Below are 18,098 nucleotides of genomic sequence, written 5' to 3'. Positions count from 1 at the left end.
TACACACACTTTACTACACATTGCAAGGAAAGAACTAAGTGGCTTTCTCTGAGAGTTGGAAAGTTTACTAGCTCCCAGCAGAGCTGCTTGGGGTTGGGATGACAAAGAAAGGTAAATAGCCAGGTGCCTTTAGCCTGAGCCAATGTCTCTGTCTTGCTGCCCCAGGGCCTACAGGTCCCTGTCTCTACTTTTCTCACTGGCACCTGGTTGAAATACAAGATCAGTCCTATCCCCACTGTCTGCAATATGGATACCTCCTCCTCCTGGCAAGTCCTCATGGCTTCCTGATGGCCACTTTCAAGTGTCTGCCAGCTTGTGTTGGCATCCTCTTTAATCTGCCAGCTTGCAATAGCCTACCAGCCTCCCCGAAAGATCAGAGTTGGGATAGAAGTCGGTATTCTGAGTAGTTGTCCATCTCTCAGGTCAGTTGTCCCCTACACGCCCACACAAGAGTCTCTGCCTATCAAAAGTGGCCAAAACCAGACCTACACAAGTAAGAGAGACATTATTTGAATCTGATCATGTCTTCTGACCCAAAACTAGGCCTCTTTCCACTCTGCCTCATTGTCTGGGAACATGACCTCTGAATTCGATGATGGAATAGAAGTGATGATGGAGGTAGGGATGAGAGGGAAAGGGAGTACAGTATGTAGGCTGCAGATACGTGTTTCTGTTCTCTTGGGTTTGCCACCACAAATAGTATACAATTGTAAAGTCTTCTAAAATATGCAAGCTGCGTTGTGGTGTCTCCTAAAGAGACAAGATAATGAATATTTTCCTTAGTTCATCTGATGAAATTCACATACTCTATATTCTTAACATTTTAATTATATTTGAGGGCATTTATTCAACTAAATGTAGCTAGTAATTTCAGAAAATGCCCAATAAACCTGATTTCCCAGCACTCATGGAGCACTTAAAAGTTCAAAGTGATTTTTTTCTGTTTTGCTTTGCTTGGAAAGGTATTTTAAGACAAATCCCTTTAATTTTCGCTATGTTCTAAGTTCTAGTCTTCCCCTTACTTTAATAATTAGAGACTGAGTCAATTATTTCCCTTCATCTATCACCTGTAAAATACGGTATGTTCACCTGGCAAATGGTTGATGGGTGAATGAAAAAATGAATCAATGAATGTTGTTAAATTTTGACCTGCTTCTTCAGTCTTCCAAAGAATAATTTTTTAAAAATATATTAAGTGAAAACCTCTGTTTTCATAGTGAAGAAAGGTACAATGATTCTTTCCATTTGCCCTAATCATTATGTATATTATTTCCCAGGTTCCGCTTACTTCACTTTGCAACAGTTCATATATCTTCCTAGGCTTCTCTGTAGTCATCATATCCATATTTTGGGGAGTACAGTAATATTCCAATTCATTCACTTATACCTTGTTTAGCTATTCTCAAGTTGATGGGCATCTGCTTTGTCTACAATTCTCTGCTACTGTAAAAAGTGCTGCTACAAATATTTTAGTGTAGATATAGCTCTTTTTATCATTGACCTTCTGGGAATATATGCCTACCTGTTAGATCTTTACATCAAAGAGTGTGGGCATTTTAAATCCCTTTCTTAGCATAATTCCAAATTGACTTCCAGAATGGTTATACCAAATCACAGGTCCATTGCCCATGAAATAGTGTGCGTCTCTTTGCATAACTCTCCCAAATTGATTTTCCCATCTTTTGTCATTTTGGACAATTTGCTTTTCTGTAAAGTGAAACATCAAAGTTGTTTTGATTTGCTTTTATCTTATTAGTGATTTAAAGCAATGAAAAAGGGGTTGAAAACGTGTAGCCTCTTTTAAAAGAGCAATCTGGTAGTATGAAGTAAAAGTTATCCCCTAACCCCCCTACAGTTTGACCCAATAATTCTACTGTTGAGAACATATCCTGAAAGTGTTCTTAAAAAAACTATTATATACCTGTCTATCTATATCATATCATACCATATCATATAATCATAGCATATCATATCAATCTGTCTGTCTGACTGTCTATCTAGATGGGATTATAGGTATGTACCACTATGCCTGACAAAATGTTTTTAAAAATCAAGTTAGAAATATGATTTGGTTGATGTAGTGACTCTGAGGTCCATGCACTAAAGGAAAAAAGTCCACCATTGGAACAGCTAAGAACGGTGCCATAAGGAGTGGCCACCCCAACCCTCTCAGAGCCCTGTGTGGTTCTGTGCTGCAGATCAGCTCTGGAACCACCAGTATTTTAAGGAAACATGTGCCGAGTAAGCTACAGGAGAGAAGTAGAATTGGACACAAAGCGAGGAAGATTGGTATGTACTATTCTTTCCTTATTCTCCAAAGTGATTGTTAACTCTTCAAGTTGTAAGAGTCAGAGACTGGGCCAGATAGGGGATGACCTGGCTTCCCATCTCATTGATGATGTTAAGACTAATTGCTGTGAGCTCCTTCTTTGTTCTGTGGTCCTTGAAACCTTGCAGTGGCATGGCTCACTCTTTCCTTTTTATCTTCTATCTCAGAGGAATTACTAGATCAATAAGCATTTATTAATGTGAAAGCAACACACACAACACCCCCTTACATTAAGCACCTACTATGTGCCAGGCAAGCATTGAGGGACAGACACAAAGACAAAAGTGGAAAAGACCCTGCCCTTGTCAAGGAGCTCGAAGTCTACTGGCAGAGATAATGTGTATAACATGTATACATGATAAGTAAATACAAACATGTGCAAAAATAAATACAAGATAATTTAGTGAGGAGGCTGTAGCAGCTGGGGTGATAAGGAAAAGCTTCATGGAGGTGGTATTTGATTTGAACTTTGAAGAAATCCAAGAGTTCCAAGAGACAGAGATAAGGAGAATATATCGCAGGTATGGGGCACAACCTGGAAAAAGGTTCAGAGATGGGAGAAGAGAAGCAGTAAGTAGGCAGTTTAGATGGACTGAAGAGTGCAGGAAGGGAAGTCATATATAATAAAGTTATAAAAAAAACTGGTTGGAGTCAGATTGTGAAGGGTTTTAAATGTCAAAGAGAGGAGTTTGGGTTGAGGTAATAGGAAGCCATTGGGCTTTACTGAGCAAAGGAAAAGGCATTCCTATTTCTTGTAAAGGCAACTCTATCTGTACCATTTTATTTCATTCATCTTCCCACAGTGCCTGGCATATAATGTTATTGTTCAGTCATGTCTGACTCTTCATAACCCCATTTGAGGTTTCCATGGCAAAGATACTGGAATGCTTTGCCGCTTCCTTCTCCAGCTCATTTTACAGATGAGGAGACTAAGGCAAATGGGGTGAAGGGACTTTTCTAGGGTCACACTGCTAGGAAGTATCTGAGGCTGAATTTGAACTCAGATCTTCCTGACTCCAGGCCAGGCGCTCTATCTACTATGCCACCTGGATGGCATATCATAATAAGCATTTAGTAAATGCTTGTTACCTTACCTGAAACTTCCAGGACTTTGCTTCAGTAATTACTGTCTCTCCCCTTCCCCAGGACCTGCAATATTTCCCTATTTGAGTCTTCCTTTTCTCCTACCATTATGCTCAGATTTCTCCAAGCCAGAGGAGGAGGAGGAGGAGGAGGAGAAGCTTCATCTACCTCCTCCTCTTGATGGCCCCTTCCAAAGCCATCCTTTCTACCTCACAAAACTAATCATTTTTCTTATGTATAGATTTGGTCATGTCACTCCTGAACTCCATAATATTCAGTGACTCCCTATTACCTCCCAAGTAAAGTTCAAACTCTTTAATATGACATTCAGGCTTTTTATAATCTTTTCACCCCAATCTCTTCATTCTTCTCCTCTTCAGCCAAATTAAATTTCTTTTACCTTCTTGTGGCTACGACAGGGAACTGAAACTAGGATGTATCCACAACTGAAAATCCCAAACCCAAGAATCCTCTTTATGCAGAACAAAATATTTTGTCTGGTTTTTTAAAAACTGAATTGTCTGATATTTTTAAAAAAGCTGAATTCATCAAATTAGTTTGTGGTCTGATAATTCTTTACATAGACTGCCATTTTGATTAGGTCCAGGGATCTGAACAAGACTTTAAAACAGCACAGGAAACTTCTCTTACCCTAAAGGGTTGGGAGATGGAGTATTCTGGCTACCAGGCTATATTGTTTAGCTGAGTGTTATTGTGTGCACCATTAGTGACCCCAGGTTCCAGATTTTCCAGGGCAGTCATAGATCATCAATCATAGATTGCAGACTTAGGCTTGAAGAGACTTTGACAGTCAGCCAGCCCTAATCCTTCACTTGTCACAGGAAGAAAAGAAGCTTACCCAGCTCAAGTGACTTATCTAAAGTTATATTAATAATGAATAATAGACTCCAAATCTGGCTTTCTTTCCACTGTTGATTTTAAGAAAAGAATGCATGTGTTTAATAGGACTTTGTGAAAAATAAATATCTGTTACCTAGGAGTTCTGAAGCCCAGGACAATTATTGTGCTGGGGTAGAGGCTGGGAAGGACCATGAAGCATCTGCCAGAAAGGCCATGGGACTCGCTTGGGAGGGGAGAGAAAAGACCTCAAAGTCTGATCCTTGGGGGATACCAGCTTCACATGGATCTTGTGAGAGTCACTCATGGTCAGGTACAGTCGAGCCAAGAAGGCGTTGCCTGACCCCAGATAGTCTGGCCCAGCGGTGGAGAACCTACTGCCTTGAGGCCACATGTGGCCTTCTAGGTCCTTGGACTCAGTCAAAAGGCTGCACCCAAGTTTTACAGAAAAATCCTTTTATTAAGGATTTGTTTTGTGAAGTTTGGATTAGTCAAAGGGCTACACTTGAGGACCCAGAGGGTCACATGTGGCCTTGAGGCCTGGTCTGGCCTATATCCCTGCAGCTCAGCCAACAATCCTCCTTCTGGAAGGAGGAGGCAGCAGTTAGAGTCAGTGGTGGTTGCTCCCTCTAGCCCAGGATGCAGCAAAAACTGTCATGTAGCAGGATGTGGAGCTGGTGGAGGATTGTGTGGTATTGGGATGGGTAGAAGCATGTCGTTCTAAATTTCAGGCCCCAGGGCTCTGCCTTTGTCAGACATCTGCCTTAATTTGGGCTTTGAAAAATATGGCCATCATCCATATGCCATCCCTCCCTTTCAAAGAACTAGGGTGCAACAAGACATTGAAAATACTTTCATATTTCTTTGGTGATTCAGAAAGCAATTTAAGGATCATTGGAGCATTTATAGCTAGCATACATAGAGCCATAGCCCTAGCAGTCATGATCAGCTTCAACGGGAAATGTAGGAAGTGGATTTTCTAACCATTATGTTCAGTTGTGTCCAGTTCTTTGCGAACCTATTTGGGGTTTTCTTGGCGAAGATACCGGAGGGGTTTGCCATTTCCCTCTCCAGATCATTTTACAAATGAGGAAACTGAGGCAAACAGGGTTAAGTGCCTTGTCCAGGGTCACACAGCTAGTGAGTGTCTGAGGCTGGATTTGAACTCAAATCTTCTTGACTCCAGGCCTGGCACTCTATCCATTGTACCATCTAGCTGGTCCTTCTAACCGTTAGAGGTCTCTAAAGGTGGAATGGATTATCTGCAGAGGCTCATCACAGACAGACTGGTTGATCACGTGGGAACATTGTGAAAGAGCTTCTTTTTCAGATTATGGCTTGGATTTGATGACTTTGGACATCCCTTCTGACTCTGGTTCTGGGATTCTCAGATTTCAAGGTAGGATTTGTTTTATTTATTTATTTTTTGGGGGGCGACCAGTAATTGTCTAAAGATTGGAGTGAAACTCTACCAGTCCAAGAATTAATCCCCCACATCTCTTGTCGGCCTTATTTGGTGCAGAAAGGTGGGAGGCATGGAAGGCAATTACAATAATAGCTAGCACTTTCATAGTGTTTTAAGGTTTTGAAAGCATTTTACTTATCTCATTTGATTCACACAAAAACCCGAGAGGTAGGTGCTATTATTATTGTTCCCATTTTACAGATGAGGAAACTGAGGCAGACAAAGGTTAAGTGACTTATCCAGGGTCACACATCTAGTAAGTCTCTGAGGCTGGATTTGAATTCAGATCTTCCTGAACCCAAGTCCAGTGCTCTATTATCTTACCTAGCCAAGTTTTGCTGACCAAGTTTGGTTGGTATCAGAACCACAAATGGCAGGGTTTCCTGTGGTCTGAAGCCTCATTCTAGTCTAGTTATACTATCAGATTTACACCCTCATGTATTTCTCTACAGAAACTCCCTTTTTTATCTGTACCTAAAGTGAATATATTTGTTGGATAGAAAACTCTAATTTTTAGTTCATTGATTAGTCTCCTGGGTCAGACTGATAGCAAATAGTGTTCCATAAAATTTTATCACTGCAGCGGGAATAGCAAGCCTGGAATCAGGAGATCTGAGTTCAAATACCAGCTCCAGCATTTATATGTTCACCTATAAGCAGCTTCTCAGAGCCTCAATTCTTTCACCTGGAAAATGGGTTTAGTATTAGTCGGGGAAATTTCCCAATTGAGAGTTCCCCATACTAATGAAATTATAGGTCTAGACACTTCCCCCCAACCCCCCCCCAAAAGAACCTAAAAAAGGAATTCTAAACGTGACCCATGTTTTTTAGCACTAATATTTTACCAATGATGTTATATAGCTGTGAGTCATGGTATGATACAGGCACCAAGAAATTGAAGATAACTCTAAGGGCAACAGAGAACTTGGAGTGTGGAAGGGGGAGAAGGAGAGGTGTGTGTGAGGAGGTTATAACCTATTAGTCACGGAGAGTTATGCAAGAGAAGCAGCATAAAGAAGAACCTTTGAGAACCTCATCCCCAGAAAAAGAGGAGGATCCACCCTTCAACAGGCGTGAGGGACACCTGGGGGCCGGCCCAGGTGCTGCATTGGTGCTAATCAAGCAATCAAGGAGCACTTACCGTTTGCCAGGCAGGATCCAAAGAGGAAAATAAAACCATCCCTGCCCTCAAGGAGCTTACATTCTAATGGGAAAAAACAACAATTACCAGTACAAATGAATACAATTTTATGTAGGTCCAAAGGCAGTGAGATGGCCTGGTGGAGAGAGCCCTAAAGGTGGAGTCAAGAAGGCCTGAGTTCAAATTCTGTCTCAGCCACTTACTATCCAAGCAAGTGGTTAATTTCTTTCCCTTTTATTTTCCTTATTTATAAAATGGTGATAAAAAGCACACCTACATCACAGAGTTGTAGTAAGAAACAAACAATATAGTATATGAGTTTTGTAAATCTTAGAGGACTCTATAGTGTGTCCTAAAAGTCTTTGTTTGATGTTAAGCTTTAAAAGCTTAAACACATCATTTTAAGAATGTAAAACTTTCGGGGCTGCTAGGTGGCACAGTGCATAGAGCTCTGGTCTTGGAGTCAGGAGGACCTAAATTCAAATCTCACCTCAGACGCTTGACTCTAGGTGTATGACCCTGGGCAAGTCACTTACCTCTTACTGCCTCACTCACCCCAAAATGCAAAAAAATGAAAGGATGTAAAACTTTCCCCTCTTTTGTTCTGATTCTTCTTCCATAACACGACTAATGTGGAAATATGTTTAACATAATTGCACATGTATAGCCTATGTCAGATTGCTTGCCATCTTGGGGAGGGGGGAAGGGAGGGGAGGGAAGGAGAAAAAAATTCGGAACTCAAAATCTTATCAAAAATTAATGCTGAAAATAACAAAAACCTTAAAACTGCACTAAGACTTTTGGGACACTTTGTATAAATATGAGCTATTATTATTATTATCATCAGTGAGGGATTGGTTGCTGAAATCTCAAGGGAGGTGAATAAGTATATAGCACCTACTATGTGCCAGGCACTTCAAAAATACCTCACAGCAATTCTATGAGGTGAGTGTTGTGATTACCCCCATTTTTCAGTTGAAGAAACTGAGATAGAGGTTGAGTAACTTGCCCAGGGTCACACAGCTGGTGAGTGTCCGAGACGGGATTTGAACTTCGGTGTTCCTGACTCCGGGCCCAGTGCTCCATCTGCTGAGCCGCACAGCCTACAGACACCCTGTGCAGGAGTTATGGGGATTGCCAGGAACTGTGAAGGACAGGCATCAGAGGCGTGAGGACCCACATTGGTGAGATCACCGTTCCACGGAAGCACCAAATCATTAAGAATTCCGGCGACATCGTTTCTAGTTTCCGCCACCAAGCATTGCTGCGTCTTATTCTTTAGGGTGAACGGATTTGTTTTGCTAAGAGGTAAAGTGACATGTTGAGGGGAGGGTTTTTACGAGTAAACGACCTGCTGGGGAGTTTTCCCAACGCCTCTCACGTTCATTCATCATTGTCGGCGCAGTCGGTGTGCTCACGACCGGTTCGCAGCTGGGCATGAAGAGGCAGCGTAATGGGTGGAGTAAACCCATCGCCTATCTTCAAACTTAATGATATCCCAGGTGGCCATAGCAGATAGCAGGATTCTCCTGGCTTCCGAAATGCAGCAGCACGTGAACTTATTCACGAGATGTGTGGTCCCACTATTTAATTGCAATGCAGAGGGATGGATGAAGCCTTGATGACGTAGAAAACAAACTGCCCTCTATCCTTAGGCTCAAATGCCCCTGGGATGTTCTGCTCCGGGGCTAGACATAGCCACTGAATGAAGCAAACAGCAAACAGCTCCTTTTATCCAAGGGGACTTGGATGCAGTGGGGCTGCAATGGTTTTAATATGCCATGCGCAGGTGTGTGGGTAGGTTGCAGTCAATGGATATTTCAGGTATTTACAGATAGCAGAGTAGGGAGCATACTAGGTCACTTCGTGAATGGCCATCTGTAAACTAGGATAAGGATAAGGTGGTTTCCAGAGTAATTCATGGCTTGACAGTTTCTCAATCTAGCTTAGAACTCTGGAGCCCTAGTGGGAAAAGACAGCTCTCAGCTTTTTCCCCCTTCTAACCCCAAGGGTGCAGGCATTAGAAACGGCGTCATGCATGACTGAGAAAGAAGGTGAATTGGTTACTTAAGAGAGAATAGGATCGCAGAGGGGCTGCCAGAGCATGGCATTGGTCCCCATGGGGTGCTCTAGCAAGGACTCCAGAATATTGGCTGGATCCTTTGTGGAGGGTCTACAGAAGGGTCCAGACAAAAATCCCCCAGAATGGGATGTAGATGGCTTGGGGTCTGTGCCTTAGGGTGTCTGCGATGCTCTTCCCTTCTGCCTCTTGGAATACCTATTCAAGGCTCAGCCCAGGTGCCACCTCCTACAAGTGCTTTTTTTTTTTCTATTCACCTCTGATTGTTGGCTCTTCCCTCTCCCCCATGACTTTGCATACATTCTGGATTTACTTATCTGTGTACTTGTCAATTTTCCCCAATTGAAGATAAGCTCCTCGGGGAGAGGAAAAATGTTCTTTTTGCCTTTGTATCTCCAGTGCCTATCGTAGTCCTCCATGGTAAATACTTAATAAATATTTGTTTGTTGAATGAATGAATGAGATATTTTAGGTTGGAGAGATCAAGGCTAGGAAAGGGAAGGCTTCATGGAAGACATGGCAGCTAAGCAGGGCCTTGAAGGGAAAATGAATTCCAGCTGACAGAGATTTTAGGTTGGTATGTAAAAGCAAGAAGAAACACTGAGAGGCAGGACAGGGCAGAACAAGGTGACAGGCTGGCCAGGAATGGAGTTTGGCAGGCAAGCAGAGTACATAAAGGGGAATAGTGAGAGATGGGGCTGGAAAGTTAGGACAGAACCAGATTGTTGGGGATCGTTGAGTGACAGTTTAAGAAATATGTGTTTTATTCAGCAGATAGTAGGGAGGTTTCTGAGTATAGCAATGATGTGACTGTAACTTTGCATTGGGAAGATTAATTAAGCAACACATAAAATGTATTGGAGGAAGAAGAGAGACTAGAGGCTGGGAGGCCAGCTAGGAGGCTACTGCAATAGTCCAGGTGAGAGATGATGAGAGACTGAATTAGAGTAGAGGCATTAGGAGTGGAACAGAATGGATGGAGAGAGAAGGGCAGGACTTAAAACTTCTTGCATGGGGAGTGTGAAGAAGAAACCAAAGATGATATTAAGATGTTGAGGCTGAATGACTGGGAAAATATGAACTATGAATAGAAAGAGAGAAATTAATAGGAAGGGAATCTTGCTACCAGACCCTACTCCAGCAGATTGGTTCAATTCAATTAATTCAACAAGCATTTATTAAGGGTTGATTGTGAATTCCCATCCTATGTCAAACTCTTATTCAGCTGTATGACCCTGGGCAAATCATGCAACCTTTATCAGCCTCAGTTTCCTCACCTGTAAATTAGATAATAATAGTATCTAAATCCCAGGCTTGTTGTGAGGATCAAATTTGTAAAGTGCTTAACACAATTCCTGGCACATTATTAGGCTCTTACTGAATAGTCATTTCCTTCTTTCCTCCTAGATCTATGATCTTATCATCTGCTAAGGCAGAAAAGGGCTGCAATCTACCACAGTGGATTGAGAACTCTGTAGTTACGAGTAGGTGGTGCTGGGCCTGGAATCAGGAAGACCTGAGTTCAAATCCAGCCTCAGATACTTACTGATTGTGTGACCCTGGGCAAGTCTCTTAACCCTGTTTGCCTCAGTTTCCTCATCTATGAACTTGGATAATAATAGTACCTAAATCCCAGGCTTGTTGTAAGGATCAAATGAGATAATATTTGTAAAAGTGCTTAGCAAATCTTACATTTCTAGATATTGTTATTTTGCAAAGGAGCAAATGGAATTATCTGCAGGCTCTGGGGACTTGCCCAATACCAGCCAGAGCCAGGATCTGGGCTTAGGTCATCAAATTCTGTGTTTAGTTATTTCCGGTCTATCACATTGTACTGCTCATATGACTAGGTAAGTTATTTAATTCTACAAGCCTCGATTGCTTCATCAGTAAAATGGGGAAAATGAAGATTTACACTACCTACCTTACGCCTACCTACTCTTCCCTTCTTCATTGGCGTGAGGATCAGATGTAAATGTATATCTAAAGCCCTTTATGGCTCAGGAAGAACTCTTTGAATGAAAGCTTGATCACCACCAGGGGACCAGGGAGTCATTGTAAAAGCAACATCCATTAAGCAGGAAACTAGCTGGCTTCCCCATGGCTTGCCAGAGCTTTCTCAAGATTTATTATCTTTAAATGAAATGGATGTCCAGTATAGATGGTATGTTCTGTTTGTCATTTTAAATTCCTTCCCCTTCCCATAAGTGTTCCAGGCTTGTGCCCTGTGCAGGAAATGCCAGGGGGGCAGGTAATTCTAATTTATTTAAGCAATAAGGCCTGGACAGCAACTTGGGTAATACCGATAAATGCTAGGCCTCAGGTGCACAGCCCAAGGTGAAGGGACATGATTCAAGAAATGGCCATCCATCAAGATTGCTGTCATGTGAAGTGAATGGCTGCAAATCAAACTGACCTTATGGAAAATGGAAAAGCTTAATAATTAAAATACACTTACTGAAATATTCAGATAGTAGAAGAGATGAACTCATCACCTTGAATTGGCATTTGATAACAAACATGTCGTCGCTGCACCCCAGCCATACTCCATTAGGAAATGTTCAGGGGTCTCATTAGATCGTGCTTCCCTTCTTCATTTACTCTCCGCTCCCCCTTTCCCTCCCAACATCTCTACCTAAGGTCTATATTCAATTCAATTCAATTTAACAAGTGTTTACTAAATAGCTACTATATGCCTGGTCACTGTAAGGGATATGAGAAGCACAGAGACACACACACATGCACTTATACATGTATATATGTGTTCTTTCCACATATATTTATATCATATATATATATATGAGTTGAATAGAACATATATAGAATATTTGCATGTGTATACACACACATATATACACACATATATATGCAGCTAGGTGGTACAGTGGACAGAGCATTGGACCTGAGACTTAGGAAATTCCGCATTCAATTCTTGCTTCAAACCCTTTCAAGGTGTGTGACCCCGGGCAAGTCACTTAACCTCTCTCTGCCTCAGTTTTCTCATCTGTAAAATGGGATAATAATTGCACCTACTTTAAGGGTGGTAGTGATAATCACATGAGATATTTGTAATGTGTTTTATAAACCTTAAGGTGATATCTAAATGCTAATTATTATTATTAAAACAACAGCTACCACTACTAATAAGTCCTGAATTAATAATGATAGTCCCTGCCTTAAGGAATTTATCATACAATATAATACAAAAAACTTTTAGTAATTACTTGCTATGTGTAAGGCACTATGCTAGACTCAGAAGTTACAAAGTCAAAATGAGAAAGGCTCTGCCCTCAAGAAGCTTACATTCTGTTGGGAGAATATAATACATAAAGAGAACACACAACACATGTATGACAATTTGAGGTAGGAGAGAACACTAACCCCTACGAGGATCAGGAAGGTTTCCCCTAGGTGGTAGCCCCTGAGCTGAGCCTTGAAGGGATTCTAAGAGATAGAGGGAGAGGGAATGTTGAGTTTGGGGGGCCCCACGTGGGCCACTTTGGTTAGAATTTGGAATGCATAAAGGGAAGTCATGTGAAATAACCAAGAAAGGTAGGTTGGAGTCAGACTATGAAGACTTTAAATAACAAGTTTACGTTGCACCATACTTTTTCACAAATTTCATACCATCTATGCTTTATTCAAGGTGGGGACTCTGAGTGGGAAATATTGCATCTAGCATCAGATTTTTTTGATATGTGAACTGGCTTTGTTGTGCTTTTCTCCCTCTCTTTTCACAGAAACACTGAATTTGAGATTTGGAAGATTCTTCATTGTCCATCTAGTGTAAAAGGAATCACCAATATAATATACTTGATAAGTGGTCATCTAGTCTCTGCTTGAAGACTTCCAAGGTAGGAAAAACCCCTACCTCTCTAGGTTGCCCATTATATCCTTGGATGGCTCGAAGTAAAACTCAAAGCAATAGTTGCTGAAGACTTTAATTTGCCCCTTTCAGACTTAGAAAGATCTAACAAAAAGATAAACAAGAAAATTAAGGACCTAAATGGAATTTTAGAAAAGTTAGATATGAGAGACCTTTGGTGACTTGTAAATGAAAATTATAAAGAGTATGATATTTGAATTTATAGATTCTTTCAAAGAAGGATGTCAACTCTTTACTATCCCCATCACTGCACATTGTTTTATCCAGCATGGCATAGTACATACAGCATTGGTCTTAGAATCAGGAAGAGCTGGCTTCTCAATTCAAACACTTATTATGTGTCCCTGGGCAAGTCACCGCAGCTTTCATAGCCTCGGTTTTATTTGTTAACTAAAGGATATAGAAACAGAAGTTTTCCTTTAAATATTACTTTAGATGAGCTCACAAGTTTGGATATATTGTTTCATTGTTGTCATTTTATTTGATGAAATCATTTATTGTGTCTATGATTTGGCTTCAACCTATATATTCTTTAGGATTATATTAATCTCCATTTAAGTCTAAATTTTTCAAATATTCATTAATTACAACTTTTGTTGTCAGGAAATGATATGTTTAATTAATCTTTGCCTTTTTGTATTTTTATTAGACTTTTATGCCTTAGTCAATTACCATTTTTAAGACATCATGAAAACAATATGTATATATCTGCATGCTTATATATTTCCAACATCCTGGTTTTGTTTTGAAACAGATTTTTTTTTTCATTTGACTTCTCCAGTTTCATCTGAACTTGAGTTCAAAATATATTCATATGTTTGTGTGTGTATACATATGTATTTATGTACCATATATGCCTTGAGGATCCTTATCTCAATTCCTACTCTCACTGACAAGAGGAGTTTCCAGACCTAGGCTGTCTACTTCTCCCCATCCTGGGTTCCAGGGATATACCAGATGGCTCAGGAGTGATTCTCTAATGCCACTGTCTCAAGACCTTATCACTGTGCATTTCCCCAAAATTATCAGTTAAGGATCATCTAGTCAGCCAGCTTTAAGTAGCTTCTGGAAGGGAGTGTCTACTAAGGTCATGCAGTAAAGGCAGTTGGTACAAAATATGTTTCCCAAAGTACATACAGGGTCCAGAGTTAAATGCATTCAAATTAAGAGAACACATGGTAAAGGGATAACTCATAGTTGCTGGCTACTGGAAGTCTTTTTCTCCTATTCACAGGATGCTCAAGACATGATGTAATCTTTTTGTTGGGCTCCTTATATAGTCTTAAGTACAATGTGTTCTTGGTTCTGATGATGCATAAATTGCCATCAACTGACCTGGGGACACCTAAGGACAATGATGAGAAGATAGGAGTCATGGCTGTCCTAGGGCAATATGCTAGCACATCAATGGAAAAATTTGATATTCTCCAGACCCTTTGAAGAAGCAGTCTTCTCTGCTCAAAGAGGGGTAGTGGGGAAATAAGATCTGGCCAATGCTAAAGCCAAGACCTTGCCTTTCTCTCAAATGGTTCCTTCTCAGTGGTGAGTCAGACTCTGATTTCTGCAAAATCAATCCCCTCTAGATTTGATTGATAATGTATACATGTTCCCTGGAGGTATGATCAAGTTTTCTAGCCAGTATCAAAGACTTGTCTGCAATTACCTCATTTCATCTAATTGTTTTAAAAGACTTCACTCTTAATCTAAGGTCTTTTAATTGATTGAAATATGTTCTTACCTAGTTAGTATTGGAGTTAAGATAAGGTGGTCCCACTCCCACCTTTATACATGCAACACACACAGAATAAAACTATGTGTGTGTATATATGTACATGTATGTGTATATATACACACATATAGATAGATATAAAACACAATATAAAACACAATATCTATGTAATAGATTGTTAGGTATTTGCTATGGACCACTGAAGACAGGAGCCAGGAGACATAATTGCTGGAGAGGGATTCAGAGCAACACAATTTGTGTAAATTAAATTTGGACTATTTCTGGGAACATAATTTCATGAATAAAGATGATCCTGCATCTCTGAACTATGTATCTTAAAATTAATATTTCTCAATAGTTCTTGTCAGAATGAGTGGCAGTATAATGCATACTAAATATTTTATTGAATGATATTTGGTTTAATTCTAAATGTTTTTTTAAAGCATCATAGATTTTAATGTCAAGTCATGTCCAAAAAATATTAATTAGTTGGATCGTGATGAAAAAACTACTTGACAATTTGGTCTTGTTTGATTAAGAGGTAATTTATATTTATAACTATTCAGTGGAGTCCATTTCAGAGTTTTTAAGAAATTGGGAAACTGTGAGTAGAAGCTCTGTTTTTCTGGACTTCTTAATTTCTATTTCTTACATTGCAGAATAGTGTGGCATAATGGATAGAGAGCTAGCCTTTCAGCTGAAAGATCTGTGTTCAAGATACTCCCTTCTGCCACATCGTGGCTGTGTGACCCATGGCCAGGTGTCCTAGGGAGTGCTCTGAGACCACAACTATTAAGAAGTTACCAAGCTGCCTTGGTAGAGGGGGTTTCCTTTACTAGGAATGACCTATGCCATTGGAAGCATGGTTCTAGTCCCTTTCCCTGTATGTTCTAGGTTAGGACTGACGATTCTGAGCCCATTCTTTGGCAGTCGTTCTCTTTCTGAGCCTTCTTTCTACAACTTCTTCTGTATTTAATTCTTAGATTGGGGGAAAGGGAAATCATTTGTTATGTTGGTTCCTTAACTTCTGAATCTTTTTAGTCCCACCAAGAGGTCATCGCTCAAATGAAGGGCAGGGGGAGGGTAGAAACAAATATTATTAAGCCCCTACTATGTGCCAGGCACTGTGCTAACTACCTTGCAACTATTATCTCATTTGATACTTGCAACAATCCTCCTGTGTGTGTATGTGTGTGTGGGGTGACAGGGAGTGCTATTATGATCTCCATTTTACAGTTGATGAAACTGAGGAAGACAAAGGTCAAGTGACTTACTCCAGGTTACTTGGCTACTAAGTGTCTGAGGTCAAATTTGAACTCAGGTCTTCCTGACTCCAGACCCAGTATTCTAGGTGACTGTGCTACTAAGTTGCCTCAGCTGAAAGAATGAAAGAACATCACCAGATTCAGGTTAGGTTTCAAAGTCAAATTTATCCTTCTCTGTTATGCTGCATTGAAGTGTAGACCAAACGACCTAATGTATCATTACAGAGAATGCCACCAAAAAACTACCCATTGCAAAGTCAGTTATGAAACTTTCACCACATGCCAGGCACTAGGCTAACAGCTAGGGATGCAACAAAAAGCAGAACTATTCCCTGCCCTTAAGGAGCTCACCTTCTGATGGGAGAAACAACCTGCAGATATGCAGATAACTGTCTACCTGCAAAATTAGATGCCGGCATTTTACCGTGCTTTGTTTTATTACACTTCACAGATATTGCAGGTTGTTTGTTTGTTTTACAAATTGAAGCAGCCCTTCACAGAGCAAGTCTCTCATGTCCCCCACATCATGTGTTCATATCATGTCTCTGTGTCACATTTTGGTAATTCTTGCAATATTTCTGACTTTTTCATTATTATTATATCTGTTACAGTGATCTGTGATCAGTGATCTTTGATGTTACTATTGTAATTGTTTTGGGGCCCCACAAACCCCACGCATATAAGATGGCAAACTTGATCCATGTTGTGTGTGTTCTGACTGTTCCACCGACTGGCTGTTCCCCATTTCTCTCCCTCTCCTCTGGACTCTCTATTCCCTGAGACACAACATTGAAAAAAATCACATAAACTTAGTTGATAAAGCAGCAGCAGGATTTGAGAGGATTGATTCCAATTCTGAAAGTTCTACTGTGGGTAAAATGCTATCAGCTCACATGCTTCAGAGAAAATCTTTTGTGAAAGGAAGAGTCAATCAATAGCAAACTTCATTGTTGTATTATCTTAAGAAATTGCCACAGCTACCCCAATCTTCAGCAAATACCACTCTGATCAGTCAGCAGCCATTGACATGGAGGCAAGACCCTCCACCAGCAAAAAGATGACGACTTGCTGAAAGCTCAGATGATGGTTAGCATTTTTTAGCAATAAAGTATTTTTCAATTAAGGTATACACATTGTATTCTTAGACATTATACTATTATACACTTAATAGACTACAGTATTAGTGTACACATAACTTTTATATGTACTGGGTAACCGAATTTCATGTGACTCACTTTATTGTGATATTTGCTTAATTGAGATGGTCTGGAACCAAACCTGTAATATCTTCCAAGTATGCCTGTATAACTCTAAATAAATAATTTCCTAACATTTGTTAATCTTTTTTGCAACTTCTAAGGGACTCCCCCAATGCCTCATTGTGGCAGGGGGGACACTGGGTTCTTTATGGCTATGTCAGTGGAATGTAAAACTGGCAGGTCCAAACTGGGAAAGATGGGCTCCTTGCTGGATTGTATGTATGCTTGCAGTCTGAGGACCAGTCTAGCTATGAACAGAAGAGGCTCATCATTAGACTGGTTGTAGGGGGATATATACATACATACATACATACATACATACATACATACATATATACATATATATTTAAAACATTGTAACTCTTGAAGATCTTCTAAGTCATGCTTAGATCTGTGATCTCCTAAAACTCCATACTGACAAAAGAGAAGGTTGTTGAAATATTGAAATATATGTGTGAAACTGTGGTTACATACACAGAGACACGCACTGAAGATTAAAAAATGACACAGAACCTGCTGTGCAGGAACTTACATCTTACAGGTATGGGGCAGAGGACAGGTAAGTATAGTACAAGGCAGTATGGAACACTGGATGGAAGGCTAGCCTAGTGGTCAGGAAGACGTGATTTCAAGGTCATACGCCTTGGATTGCAAGGCATACAAACTTTCTGTGTGACTCTGGACAAGTTGATTAACCAGCACTCCACATGACTCTGTGACTGTAAACCACAAGTTCTTTCTGGTCTCTATCAATAGAAAGTGTTCCCCATACCAGGAGTTCCCAACAGATAAAATCAGAGCTCTGGACTCAAAATGATAATAGTAACAAATAGGAAGAGATGGAAACAAAAGAGAGTGTTCTGGGAAGTGGTAGATCATGTTTTTATCCCCATGTTAGGCTAAAAAATGTAGGACGCCAAGGAATCAAGAGTTGTACAATTATCCCTTCTACACAATGGGGCTTTGTGGCATGCACCACTCCCCTTATCTGGAAAATCCATGT

The sequence above is a fragment of the Phascolarctos cinereus genome, unplaced genomic scaffold (genome assembly GCF_003287225.1).
Source record: "Phascolarctos cinereus isolate Bilbo 61053 unplaced genomic scaffold, phaCin_HiC Scaffold_7;HRSCAF=346, whole genome shotgun sequence".
NCBI classification, from domain to species: Eukaryota; Metazoa; Chordata; class Mammalia; order Diprotodontia; family Phascolarctidae; genus Phascolarctos; species Phascolarctos cinereus.
This window is presented reverse-complemented; position numbering follows the sequence as displayed.